Source organism: Musca autumnalis, unplaced genomic scaffold, assembly GCF_047663935.1.
Source record: "Musca autumnalis isolate F117 unplaced genomic scaffold, ASM4766393v1 scaffold_3, whole genome shotgun sequence".
Lineage (NCBI taxonomy): Eukaryota > Metazoa > Arthropoda > Insecta > Diptera > Muscidae > Musca > Musca autumnalis.
This window is the reverse complement of record NW_027411866.1, coordinates 261690342-261704692: the sequence shown is the minus strand read 5'-3', so window position 1 is coordinate 261704692 and position 14351 is coordinate 261690342. Positions and strand designations below refer to the sequence as shown.

The 14351-nt window shown below is 35.4% G+C and overlaps 1 protein-coding gene across 12 annotated transcripts in view; it reads left to right on the top strand.

Moving 5' to 3' along the window:
- The window catches only part of Tpst (tyrosylprotein sulfotransferase), a 118625-nt gene that overhangs the window by 36388 nt on the left and 67886 nt on the right, over positions 1–14351 (top strand). For 3 of the 12 annotated variants that reach the window (XM_073978361.1, XM_073978366.1, XM_073978370.1), the window contains one exon: positions 2069–2293. The exons of 6 other annotated variants lie outside the window; for them this stretch is intronic. The gene's annotated coding sequence lies outside the window, so the exon portion shown is untranslated. Of the gene's footprint in view, positions 1–2068; positions 2298–14351 lie in introns of those variants that run through there. 3 more of the 12 variants (XM_073978362.1, XM_073978371.1, XM_073978364.1) reach the window with 2 other exon arrangements.

Here is a 14351-nt window from a genome sequence, read left to right as displayed (position 1 = left end):
TTGCTGCTGATTCCATAAATTGTACGGCAATACACATATTTCTTTAGGGTGTGTGTGTAAACTTTTGTCCCTATCATTTTTTGTAAAATGTACCGTTATTTGTATTATGGTATATACTTTTGTTGTATTAAATATTGTTTATTAGTAAGAAGAAATAAAACTGTGGACTTGGAATTTCATAAAAATCATCACTTACACTAGAAGCCAAGGGGTGTATGTAAACTTTTGTCCCTAACTGTATATTCTCTGAAATTTTCAGGAAAACAGGATCACAATTGTGTTATATACTAAATTTCAACGCGATACTAACATACATATTTAAAAAATTGGGCCTCCGCCTCACATTGGTTCAGAATCTTTTCCTGCTCAAAATTCTAAACTTTTCGACAGCTAGAGATATTTGAATAATTTGCCCGTTGCTTAAATTATATCAAGATCGGCACAGTGGTTCCAGATAAATTTGGAGTGAAATTCAAATGTTCAAATGTATATAGGGCTACTTGGGTATACTTTACTACTTCACCAAAAACAGGTCCGAATGTAGCCCGATACAAAGGTACCACCTTTCTCTTGAATTTATAGGCTAAAAGAGCATACTCTCAGGTATCTTTCTGCGAATACAAAACCGCGTGTCTTACCTAGTCCACCAAAATTTGAACCTCGCTATAATGTCGACATTTTGCAAAATAAAATAGCTCATCTTATGTAAACGCTAAGGTAATTTATTATACCGTTTGTTAAATTAACAATCCTACCTACCTAAAAAAAAAACAATGAATCCAATGAGAAATAGCTATTTCTTTCTCCAGAAATTAGCAAACAATTTTTAAAATAGCAAAAAAAAGAAAATGATTTTCTTTAGGGACACGCCAAACACACTGCCTTCAATATGTTGACATAATTTTTCGGTTCCTTTAGTCCCAATAGAAATAAGTGATGATAAAATAGTCGGCTTTTGTCCAGAAAGACCGAATTAGGAATGGTTTTAGACCCGAAGTATGCCTAGACGAAACGAGTTTCAGATAATTTGGAGTCGATTTAGCCCTGTCCGTCCGACTGTCTGCCTGGCTGGTGCGCACGATAACTCACCACTTTGTACTATTTTGTCCGAACATAGTTTAAATTCGAAGATTGGCCATATTGTTGTACTCACCCACAAAATTTAAACAAATTTAAAAGTTAAACTCCCGAAAGGATCAGTCGAATTGGTCCAAACTTTACACATTGTATTATTCCTTCCAGATATAGATCGGCTTCGAATATGGACTACATCGGACCCCCCACACCAGGTACCTCCCACACAAAATTCGGAGAAAGTGTAGTTTAAGAGCGCCTTGTCCTTGTGGCCCTCTTTACGATAGTACAATTTTTTGGGGGTAAATCCCAAACCGCACCAACTAAAAGGCAAATCCCCAAGGTAACTCTCGCAGGGACTTTTTGATTGATCTAAACTTTGCATATCGTATTATTTCATCATGTAACACTTTGGAATATGGATTATGTCGTTCCTGTCCTACGGGTATCTCCCACATAAAATTTGGAAAAAGTGCAGTTTGAGGACTCGTCTCGGATCTATTTAAAATTTTTTGTAGAAGGTTGTTTTCACGGTCCCTATTACAACGGTACAATTTTTTTCCGGAGTAAGTCTATACTTTCTGAGATAATGGCCCAAAAGCATATAAAAAACCCTGCCGTCCCATACTAAAATGGCTAGTGTGCAAGATCCCAGCAAAAAGTTTGCCTCCACAGATGCATATCTTCACCATAAATGCCAAAAGTCGTAACTACCCAGCAAAAAAAAGTCATTACCAAATAATGACTTTATTCAGTAAATATTTGCAGTTGTAACTACTTACTAATTGACCGTAAAAGTCATTATTTTTTACATGGGGATGTCATAGGAAGGAAGTACTTCCTTAAATGTGTTTTTTAAGTACATATTTAAGCACTTACCAGTAGTCAAAAAAAGCTAAAAAGCATATGTTCTATTTTTAGAGCAATTGAGGTGAAAATATATTCAAATTCAACACTCCACATTTTTTTTGTTTTTTCTTTTTCTTTTATTCAGCTCCCTGCTGGTGTCGAACACACGAACTTCTGATTTGTAGCCAAACACACTACATACTAGGCCACCCATACAAATAGTAAAGGTGGTTTAAAAACATCCATGTACATCAACATTTCTTCGTAATTTTGTCAACAAAAACTCCCATGCCGACGGTGAGCTTTGAACACACAAACCTATGATTTGTAGTCGGACACACTAGCTCTGTGCCACCGTACTTATTAGTTTGTAAGTAAGTAGTAAGTAAGGATGTAACTAGTTAACTGTTATATATGTACTGTCTGATAATGCGGAGGGTAATGAGTACTCATTACCTGGTAATGCAGAAAGTAATGACATGTGCCTACCAAATTTTTGCTGGGTAACAAAATAATAACTTTACACGAGCAAACAATTTTATAAAATGAAAAACTGTTTTATGGAATATAAATCTTATTAAGGCTAAAACTAATTTTCACTTTTTGAGATACGACTTCAGGCATTTACGGTGACGATATGTACAAGTGATTTGGAATGACATCAAATTATGCATTTTCACTCATGATTTTTACAAGAGCATGACTATTGAAAGATGCACTCAATTAGCACTGCATTTTAAGTAACCCTTTGGCATTGCATTTTAGCCAATCCTTTAGAATAGAATAGAATGCAGTCCAATTTGCATCCAAAGCACGTGTTTTAATGCAGTACCATCACCAGTTTAGATTTCGACATGTACTCCAACACACTCCATTAGAAAATTTTCTTCTCGTGAGTTACCGTAAAAATGCCCGAACATTGAGTTGTATTTGTTATTTTATATAAAAATTTTAGAAATTGATGCACTCTTTTTTATTTTGCTGGGATAACTCTCAAAAATTTAATCTTTTTTCAAAAATTTCTTTCAAACTTAGTTTAACGTAATTTAATGTTTCGATTTTTCTATGAATCAGAAGTTTGCTTACTAAAAATCTTAGGTATATTCCAATGTATTGGTATAGCCCCGCACCACCTTAGTTTACCTACAGATTCCAAGTACATTGAAGCAAACTCGTGATACAAAATCAATATATTTTTGGCCAGAGGGTGAGGGTACATATCCGTCTGACTGATACTAGTTTACTTGTTTAAATATTCGTTTAGTACTTTTCGGGCACATGAGATTTCGAAACGCCCCATTTGATGGGTTATATTAAGTTTAGTGCCACCTATGGGCTTTCTTATGCTGTTGGGTCCCAGCCTTGGCCTTCTTTTTAATATTAAATTTATAATGAATTTAACCTCCCCCTCCCAAAAATTGGCTACTCTTTAAGACACTATTTTTTTCTAGTGTTGAAAAAAGTTCTTCTTTTTTCAATCTTTGTGACATTTTTTTTCCCAAAACTTTGTATGTTTTCAAACAGACCCGAAATTAAATTATTTGCGACTAAAGTTTCTCTCATTAGCCCGTAAAATAATGGCCAATATTTTCATTTGTGACCTTTTGCTTAATATATGCCAGGCTGTTTGATTTAAGGATGATATTAAAAAAGTTTTTTGTCTCAAATTTCCATTGGCCAGAAGAAATGTAAATAAGGGCCTTTTTGGTCGTTTTATTTTATGATGAGGTCATAGAGCATAATTTTTTACGGCAGTTTTAATGAAAAAGAGAAGGAGGAGACAATTCTATAAAAACATTCCTAAATAAACAAATTATTAGAAATTCGAAAAATGTTTATTCGATGTCAAATGGTGTCAACTATATCTTTACTGTGAGTGTATATAAGTAGTCTTCTAATCTTTACGATTGTTTAAGGCAAATGACCTGCATTTTTTATTATTCTTTGTTAAGTACTCCATCATAGAAAGGCGAATAATGTTTTTGTTTCTGATAACTATAAATCGGTTTAATTTATTTTCTAGCAAACCTAATAAAATTCGAAACAATTTAAATATTTCATTTCTAAATATTTATGGTAGCTATTCCGTCCATCTCAACCCTTTGTTCGCATCAAGTGACAACTTTAATTGTATGCCACATTACTTCAGGGCTTAAGAAAGGAATCGAGTAGAAATGCCAAAAATTGATTCAAATGGAAAATTTTGTTCGGAATTTGTTGCTGTGTTCGTTCTTCTGTTATAGTTGTGAGAACAATTCGTCGAACACAATTTGTTCAACTTGCTGCTGGCGGCCGTTCGGCAGTGGAAGCTTCAAATATTAATAAACAAAGAATAGACACGACTGCTGCTTCAATTCAAATGCAAATTCTGTTCGACGCAATTCACAACAACAAAAACAACAAATATGCAAATATTTCAAAACTGTCCGCCTGTTATTTTGTCTGTCTTTCTATACCAACAGATTTTCTGTCACTCTGCTGCTGCAATCATCATCATTTGAATCACAGTTGTCACCCCCCTTTCGATGAATTTAAATTATTATAATTGACGTTTTCCCTTTTCGTCCTGATGCTATCGCCATCCACCTTGCGAAATTTAATGAAATTGGATTCAAGAGGAACCAAAACATTTTAATATTATGCAAAATAAAGAAAGGATTCGATTTCCATCAACCAGAAAGGAAACTGAAATTGTCGATTGTGTTGTTTTACGGTGAACTAGATGACAATGCCACAATAATATTGACAATCAACCAAATAAATACTTACAATGGAATATAGTTTTTCTTTTTTGCTTTAGTCATTCTCCATATACAGCTCCCCCTCCCAAGCGTTATTTGGGTTATCTTTGTTTACTATCGATAAATTTGGACATAAATAAATGTATGCTTTTTTAGATGGGGGAAAATAAGGTGATTTTTATGCGTGTCTGACCTTCTCGGCCTTATATTAACCTATCTGGGCAAGCCTTGATAATATCCCGAAAAGGGTGCGGAAAACGGCCACCACATGTAATAGTTGGAAGTTGATGATTGGGATCATGCAATCCAATTTGGGCTACCAGTAAATTATCGAAATACATGTTTGACTTTGCAATATTGGCAAAGAAAGGGTCGGTCGGCTGAAATGGGAATGTGATTATAGATAATACTTTTTATCTTTAATCGAGTTGAAGCGGAAAATGCTATTCGAATTGGGTCAATACGAAATTAAAATTTAATATCTGAAGTCGACTTCTCATTTCATGTATGAGTGGATTGTCTAAACATTTCGTGGATTTATTATATCATTAAAATATAAACCCAATTGTGACTATACCATTGTAAATGGTATATACTATTTTATAACTCCATATATGTGTGTTATAAATCCACTCAAATAACGTAGGAATTGAACCATAAAACTAAATGCTTCAGCAACGGCCATTAACATTTTACCAATCAAAGTTAAATTTAAAAGATATGAGTGACCGCAATCAATGTTCGTTTGTCATGCTTTGCTGCTCCTCCTAACAAGGGTGATGGGGATTGGCTCCAGTACTGTATGTTTCATTTTAGTATTTTTTGTTTTGAAATTGCTTCCTAGATCCCAAATGGAGGATACACATCTGCGCAAAAATACATGTATGCACATACATACACAAAGCTTGTATCACACCAGCCTATTGGTGCAAATGCCAATTGGGAAGCATGCCACTTTTGACACTTTATTTCGGGGCAAAATCGCATGATTGTCTGTCTGCCTTTTATAGACTCGTATCGTTACAGACATCCATTCATTAGATTTGTTTAATTGCATCATCACATCTGAATAAGTCTCCAGACACACATAACTTGCTAGGGAATACCAAACGATAGCTTCAAATGTCTTTCTTTGTTGAGCTTGAAATCACGCAATGTGTTTGATATTGCTGCTACTATGTTTTGCTTTTGACATTCAGATCAAATCTCATTTCCAATAATTCGTACCAACGCATTGAGCTATCTGTGAGAATACACACCAATGTTGTTCACATTAGCTGATGAGACATGTTGTTGTGAAATGTAACACAAGCCAATTTGTCCTCAGTCGTACAGAATCCTTTGAACATTTCCCCTCTTGTGGCATTTCTTAAATGGTGTTTGCAGGAAACATTAATTTCTTCAGAGGATTAGGGAAAATAATGATGATGATGTGAACGATTTTCACAGAGATGCAAAAACTTTGCAAAGCTGAAAGATGGTATGGAAGTGATATTTTTGTTCATGTGTTTGAAACATGCAGGGAATGTAGTTTTGGAAAACATAAAGAGTTGTCGTGTCTTAGATATTACTGTACAAAATGTTTGCGGTAATCATGTGCAAACAACTTTATAAAGCTAGAGTGTGGGGATTTTTTTTAAATAAATACATCCCTACATGATGACTTTTTCGTATTCAGTTATCATAGTTAAATATTTCTCGCATTCTAGTCAGCAAAGTTGCTAGAGACAATCTTAATTCAAACATTTTCAAAAGTGTGAAATTGGTACTAGGAGCTTGCTACTGCAACTGGAGATTTAATTTTTTTGGTGACTTATACCCTAGACAGACGGCAGCGTAAATTTGCATTAAGATCTGCATTTAATTTTACCCTGACAGACGACAGTTTCTGCATTTACGAAACAGCTGATTGCTGGTAAACAACTGTTTTGTTGTTGTTTTCCTTGAAATGTTGTGTTTTCCTTGTTCTCAGAATATGCTCTCTCTCTCTCTCTTACACATGGCAGAACTACCAGGTAGTGGTATCACACCAGCTGATCGAATATGAAAAGTCAAATCCCTTTATAAAAAAAATATTTTTGTTGTAATTTCCCCAACAACATAAAGAAAGTTTTGACATAACATATTCAAAATTTTACGATGCCACTACCTGGGTAATTGTGTCATGCTCTTACATGAATATGGGTTCTGTTCTATAGTATTGCCATATTGAAATACCTAAATTCAGTATAAATTCAGCCCAATCATGAATGGCAATTCCGTGCGGAATTTCTCTCTTTTCCCTTCTTTGCTATCACAAACAAAAATCCGCACGGAAAAAAAATTCCGATGGAGAAAAAGTAGGTATCATGAGCGCTCTCAAACATGTGTTTTCCTCCAAAAAAATCTCCCTTGCAAAACTGAAGGGAATTTACAAAAGATCTTAGTATTTCCCACAAACTTTGTACAAAACATGCAAAATAAACACTTTTGTTGGAATTTTATACTAAAATCTTTTACTTGTGGTTGGAAATTTATTAAAAATTGAACAAATTTTACAAAATAACATCACTTTGCAAACTCAGTCACTCCCCACTTTTTGTACCGATCAACGATGGGATGAGAGAATTTTGGACATACAAAATTGTTGCACAACAATTATTGAAAAAACACTGGATAGAAGCATATTTTAAATTATTTTTATTTCAGAATTCGTATTTTTTCAATTTTTCCCATTATTTAATTAAAAACACTCGTTTCTAACACATTCATGATAGTGGCAGTTCCATAGCACAAGGGAGTCAATTGCACTGTCTTCTTAGAAACATCTTTCTGAATGTCTTTGATGTATAAAAGTGTAATTTATTTGATTAAATTTGTTGATTTTGTCTAAAAACACAAATAATTTAAATCATGGTATAAGTAAAGAGGTAGATTTAAATGAAAAAAATCTATAGAACCCTTGTTTTTCTTGAATTCCTAAAACTTCAAAATAAAAGCAACAATTGGGTTTGTTTACAATGCATTTTTTGAGCATTTTATAAAAACGCGAAAAATGAATGAAGAAAACTGATTTTTCAATGCAAATCTCACGAATTTCTTCCATACAAATGGTCTAAAAACTATTTTAAAAATCATTGAATTCGATTGTTTTTAAAATTGTTTGGCATATTATCCAAACACCACACACACATAGTCCCAATTTACATTGGGCGAGTTTACTTGCGGCAATTGCCATTTTGTAGGAGAGAGAGGTGAGGCATATGGTAACCCTTTGCCTCTCAGCACCCTCTCTCACCTACAAACTGACAATTGCCGCAAGTAAACTCGCCCAATGTAAATTGGGACTTACACAGTTTGTTTATATTGTTTTGAAGTTTTAGGCATACTCGAATGAAAAAAATTTAAATTGACATAAAGCTTTGGCTAACCTTTCTTATTAAACCATGATTTAAATTTTCTCTTTGTTTTCACAACAATTAGGGCACACAAAGTATGAAAAAGACCCTTCAGTGCTGCCAAATTCAATGATTATTTTTCTCACATTATTCATGATAGGAGGAATGTTCTCTCGAGAAAAATCTATTCCTTGAGAGTTGTATTCCGGAAGAATATTCATGATTGGGCTTATTCTGTTTGATTTTGTGCATTAAGAATGTGGATAATGCAAGAATTAATTTGAATTAAGGCAGTTAATGCAAATTAACGCTGCCGTCTGTCTAGGTTATTATGTATATCGAAATTTAGTCCAGAAACATTTTGTCTTTGTGTCTTTGACATAATTTTTCTCAAATACAGTTTTGTGGGACAATTTTGCATAAACTCACATGTGTTTTTCAGTTTTACATATTTCAGGAATTTAAAAAATATAAGATTTTTGATGTATTCTAGGACCCTATAGTAAAATTTTATTTATTTGACCTTTGGAATTTATTTTAAGAATTTGGAAAAAACGTATCCTCTACTCATGCGCAAAGGTATTTTCCCTTTGGTAGTTTTCTTGGCGCATGAATGGAGCAAAAGTTCTTACCAAGTTCCTAATATAAAACGGACAAATATACAAACCTGATGACGATCATCAACGATGGTCGAAATATTGGAAAAATATAATATAAAATAAAAAACCAAACTACAATTTGTTTTTATACCCTCCACCATCCCAGCAAAATGTTCGATGCCAATAATGCTATTCAAGAATGGGGGCAAGTGAAATGGAATGTCATATTTTTAGCATCTTCACTCATTCTTTTTACAAGAGCGTGACCCCCAAAAGATTCGATTCATTTTCAGATCTTTGCCATTGTCATCTTTGCTAAGTCGGTGGAATGACATCTTCAACAATTCTTTGGCATGGCATCTATACCAATCCATTGGCATGTCATCTTAACCGATTGCCTAGAATAGCATTTTCACCCATCTTTAGCATGTCATTTTCACCAACACTTTGGCATGAAACTTACACTTCTTGTTCGGGAAATGAAAAATGCTGTATTGAAATATGATTTTCATGATTTTTTATTAATTCATAGGAATTTGTGAAATAACTATTAATTAGCTATCATCAAAAAGTTTACATCAATAATTGCAGTTTGTTGTTGTTGTAACAGTTGTTTATATGTTTCTATGTCAGTTGTACTAAGAATGTGGCTATTTCGATGGTTTGTAACCACAAAGCTACTTCCTTAAGTTTTTTAGTAGGTTTGGTAGGGCAGTTGAAAAGGTGCATTGTGTCGTGTGGGCATTGTGTTGCATGATAGGCAGATGTTTTGCACGGTATCATCAGTGTCAGGCATCAGGCAATATCACCCCACCTTGAACAACTCCCTGTTTCACTCTGCGGGTCTTGGACTTCTTGATCCTAAATTCTACGTACGACTGGCGTCCACACATATAATTTATTTTTCAACGTTTCAAACTTGGTCGGAGCGTAGGCTGTTCGATGACCTCAAATTGCGTGGAGTTCTTGACAGTATCAAAGGGTTTTGATAAATCAAGCGCCACTATCTCTGTTCTATCGCACGACTTTCTCTGATTGAGTCCACGACTAATATGTGTGGAGATGACGTGCAGCGCAGTTGTTGTGCTGCTTACGGATCCCATGCTATTGATCGGTAATTGGACAGTTATTTCTAATGCTGGTGAGGACTAAAGCCCCAAGGGTCTTTGCTACGGGCGACAAAAGCGAAATCGGTCTGTACAATTCACATTTGCTAATATCCTTGCAAGGCTTCAGTACCTGGGAAATTTGCCAGACTTCGGGAACGATGTGGGTGCTAGCGACATGTTGAGAACTTTAGTGAGATACTCGACTTCCGGTCGTCCAGCTGTTGCAGTTTTAGCATCTTACAAAAGGTTTTTTACTTCCCATCACCAGTGCAGATTTCGATATGGACTCCAACTGCAAATTACTATTTCGTGAATTTTACTTTACAACACTTGGAAATGTTTTTTGTTTTGTAGGGATCTACAAATCGATTTGCTTATAAGGTTCTGTAGAGCAGTGTTTTCTAGACCAGGTAAGGAAACTTTTGTAATACTAAAGAGTGCAGTCCGACTCTATTTTTAGCTCAATGAATGGGATTTCATAGCATAATAAATCTTATATAGCTTTAAACGTAATTAGATAAATAAAAGAAAATATACATGTGTATAAAAAAGCACAAAATTCATCTCTATTGGATCGATGGAATGGGTTCAAATGCTGATCAAAAGATCGGATTTATCACGACTTCCTTTGAATGGGTTCAAATGCTGATGAAAAGATAGGATCTTTCACGACTTCATTTGAACCAATGCAAAAGATCCAGTGAAATCATGGCATCTCATGGAACCACTTCCATAAAATTTTGCTGGGATAGGATGGGGGTATATTAAGTTTGTCATTCCGTTTGTAACTATTCGAAACAATCATTGTAGACCCCACAAAGTATATATATTCTTGATAAGCGTGCAATTCTACATCGATATAGCCATGTCCGTCCGTCTGCCCGTCTGTGGAAATCACTCCAGCGTCCGAACGGATTGACGTAGGTGGATGAAATATGGGGAAAATCTATTATTTGTACGTAGGATATTTGGTATTGAAAGCGGGCTATGTAGGTCCACGCTGTCGTATAGCCCCATACAAAATGACGCGTGACGCGTCGTTAATTTTGATATAGCCCCCCATAGGACGATATCTCCCGATTGTCGGTATTTTGAAGGGTTTGGCCTCATTATCACACCGAGATGGCTGAAATTTGGTATTTAGTGTTCGTTGGGGGTATAAAACTTTCCCCCAGAAATTTGTAGGTATAGGTCCACGCCATCATATAGCCCCCATAGAACGGTACCTTCCGATTTTCGGTATTTTGAAGGTTGTGGGCACATTAATCCACCGAAATGGCTGAAATTTGTGGTGGAGGGTATAAAGTGCTTTTCCTACTTGTTTATTTTCCAAATACCTCTAGAATACTGAAGAAAACAGACCAACGTAATTAATTTTTTCTTTTCCTCTTTGCTTGCCACGTTGGTTAACAACAACAAAACCCGAAACACACGTGTTTTACGCATACACATCACAAAACTTATGCGTCTCCTATTACATCATACACACAGCTCTTTATTATAAACCAGCATTTCGCAGCGGCGGCAGCCCTGTTGTTACTCTCTTTGACAAACATCCTCTCTCCACCCATGAAAAATATGTTGGTACCCAAACATATAAAATTGAGATATGTTACAAAATGTTGCAAACATATATTTGTTTGGACCCAAACATATTATGTTTAGATCCAACATATACATATTTGTTTACAGTCAGTCCCAAACAAATATTTGTTTGGATCCAAACATATTTCTAACATATATTTTTCTGTGTGTAGTTTGTGGGTAGATATGCTAAAATTGTTTTAAAAATTCGTTAGAAAAATCTACGAAAGTTCCAAAAGTAGCATCTTAGCCCAAAAATATGTTTGGAAGTTCGTCCTGAATATCTGAGTATTTTGACAAAAATTCGTTATAGTCGGATTCGACAAATCGTTGGGCTTTAGAAGTTATAAACATTTAAAATTTAAGTTAAAAATAGAAATAAAATAGAAAACCACTACAAACTTAAAACAAATTACTCATTTCAAATAATTCTCTTGTAGATTACATAAGTCGACGTAGTAGAGTGGATTGTGTATGTATTGCATTGCTTTTTCTATCTTCTCCTTTTTTTCTAACAAATTTTCGTCCTAATAAGGGAATTTATACAGACATGAAATGTTGTTTGTTGTGAGTGTACAAGTTTACAACAGTTTAATGGGCATTTAAGTTGCAACATTTTTGCGACCATAGGTAAATAAACTCTCGGTGTGTGCGTGTGTGTGCAACATACCAACAAAAGTAGCAACTACCACCCAAGCAAACTTCATGAACTTCAATCAGACTGACTGGTGGCAAACAACACCAGCTATCCTCACACAAACACACGAAAAGAAGAATGAGAAACATGTGTCCATTCAAGCGAAACTTTACTCAGAATAGTTCTAACTTTTCATATAGTTAACTACAAGTATGTAAGCCACCGCATGCCAAACCGACTGTCAGTTCGTCAGCCGGAGCCGGGTGGACGGTGGGTCGATGTTTTGGGTAGTCAAACATTTCTACACCACCCATTTTTTTGTTCGGCCCCTTCCCCATAAACCTATCGACTAGTATCTTCTATTCATGCATGCACATGCACTCCATGGTAACCGATATGAAATCAATAGTCTTGTTTTGTTTACCGTTATATCCGATTCAATGAACTTTCACAATGATTTGATTTTGAACAAAATTGCTATTTTTCTATTTGGCCTATTTGAATGGTGCCGCAGAAAGCTTTTTTTTGTTCACCGCCACGACATCACACAACTACGAAATTCTGAAATGAGTGGCCCGCGCTATATTGGGTTGGGTATTAAATGCATCGGAGTTTGTCTTTTCAAATGGAAACGATTATCGAATCTGCGTCAAATGCAATGATTTTCAATTACACTGAACAACAAAATTGATTTTTTTTTAAATTACAAGAAACCCCGCACAGATTATGAAAGAGGACCGAAAAAGGAAGACACGTGTATCGGCGTTTTGAAAGTTTACGTCGGGAAGTAACGTAAATAGGCGTGGCAAGTTCCGCCCATTTCTACAGGTTTTGAAATATTCGACATCAGATTCCTTGGAATCCTTGCATTTTATGTATAAAGTGTACCTTAAGTGTAAACTTTCAAAACGCCGATACACGTGTCTTCTTTTTTTCGGTCCTCTTTCATAATCTGGGCGAATTATCTTGTAATTATTTTTTGTGTTGTACAGTGTTATTTGAAGGCCTATGAAAATAATTGCCTTTTGGCTTTTATTTAAACAAATGGGCGATGGGATCGATATCTTTAGATAAGCAAGGTTGCAAAATATAATACAGAATTTTAATAAATGTATTTTTTTGGTCAGATCAAGGTTACCATCTAAGGTTTATCATGCAAAAACGTTATTTTAACTTTTCAAGTAATTTACTTTGCCTTTATGAACAACAATAAGAAGCGTGACTCCAGGGGATTTGTGTTTATTAAAAAAGTGGAGTAATAAAACTGAAACAATTCTGAACACACACACGGATTGAATGATTTTGCACAAAGGTTGGTGGTAATTCATATACTCGTAATTCGTATTATCGCATGACAATCTATCTTCAAATTCAATACATCAACACAATTGAAATGTTAATTTATATTTAGTATGACCGTGTTATTATTTATACTCCTTTGTTTCAATTTTGGAAAATTTGTGTGTTTGGAGCAAATAAAGCCGCTGCCGTAGAGATTTATCAACTGTCTTGGATTTGAGTAGGGATCAACAAATGCTGTTAAAATTTAACGAATGGAATGCCTATTGGTAACCCCCTATTAGCTACTTAATAAGCATACCCCCACTAAGAGAGTTACCACATGGATCAAGTGACTACCAGGTCATATAGGTCTCACACCGGGAATATCTGAAAACTAGGTTAGGGGATGTGTAGCCACTTGCGTGACTACCTTGACAGTCCAAAATTATACCGAGTTACTTAGCTTCGGGGGAGAGATGTAGTTGCAATCCATCCGAATCTATAGGAAGGCCAACATTTTTGACCGAATCGGCTGATCCGTCCACTACACATGGTGCCATAGGGATTTTTTACCCCTTTCGGGCCATTTTTTCAGGAAGTATGCACTTGCCCCTGAAAACAACTGTACTGCCCTAATGGGTGCAGGTTCCGAAATTGTGTGTGGGAGGTACCCGAAGGAGTGGCCCGATAGACTCCATATTGGAACCTCATCTATGTCTGGTAGACATTTTACAATAAGCAAAGTATGGATTCATTCGGTTACTCCCTTCAAGAGTTATCGTGGGCACAATTTTTTCGAACATTTTTTAACTTTTGTGGGGGAAGTATCTGAAGGAGTGGACCGATATGGCCATGTTCGAACTTAAACTATGTTTGGACAAAATATTATAAAGGCCAAATTTTGGACAAAATCAGTTCACCCGTTCGAGAGTTATCGTGCGCTCGAGTCAGTCAGACAGACAGACGGACGGAGATTGCTAAATTAACTCCAATTTGTCTGAAACGGATTTCGTCCAAACATACTTGGAGTCTAAAACCATTATTTCGATGAGGCACATTTTTGGTCGTGTCAAAGAGTATAAAATAAAAATCTTATCATG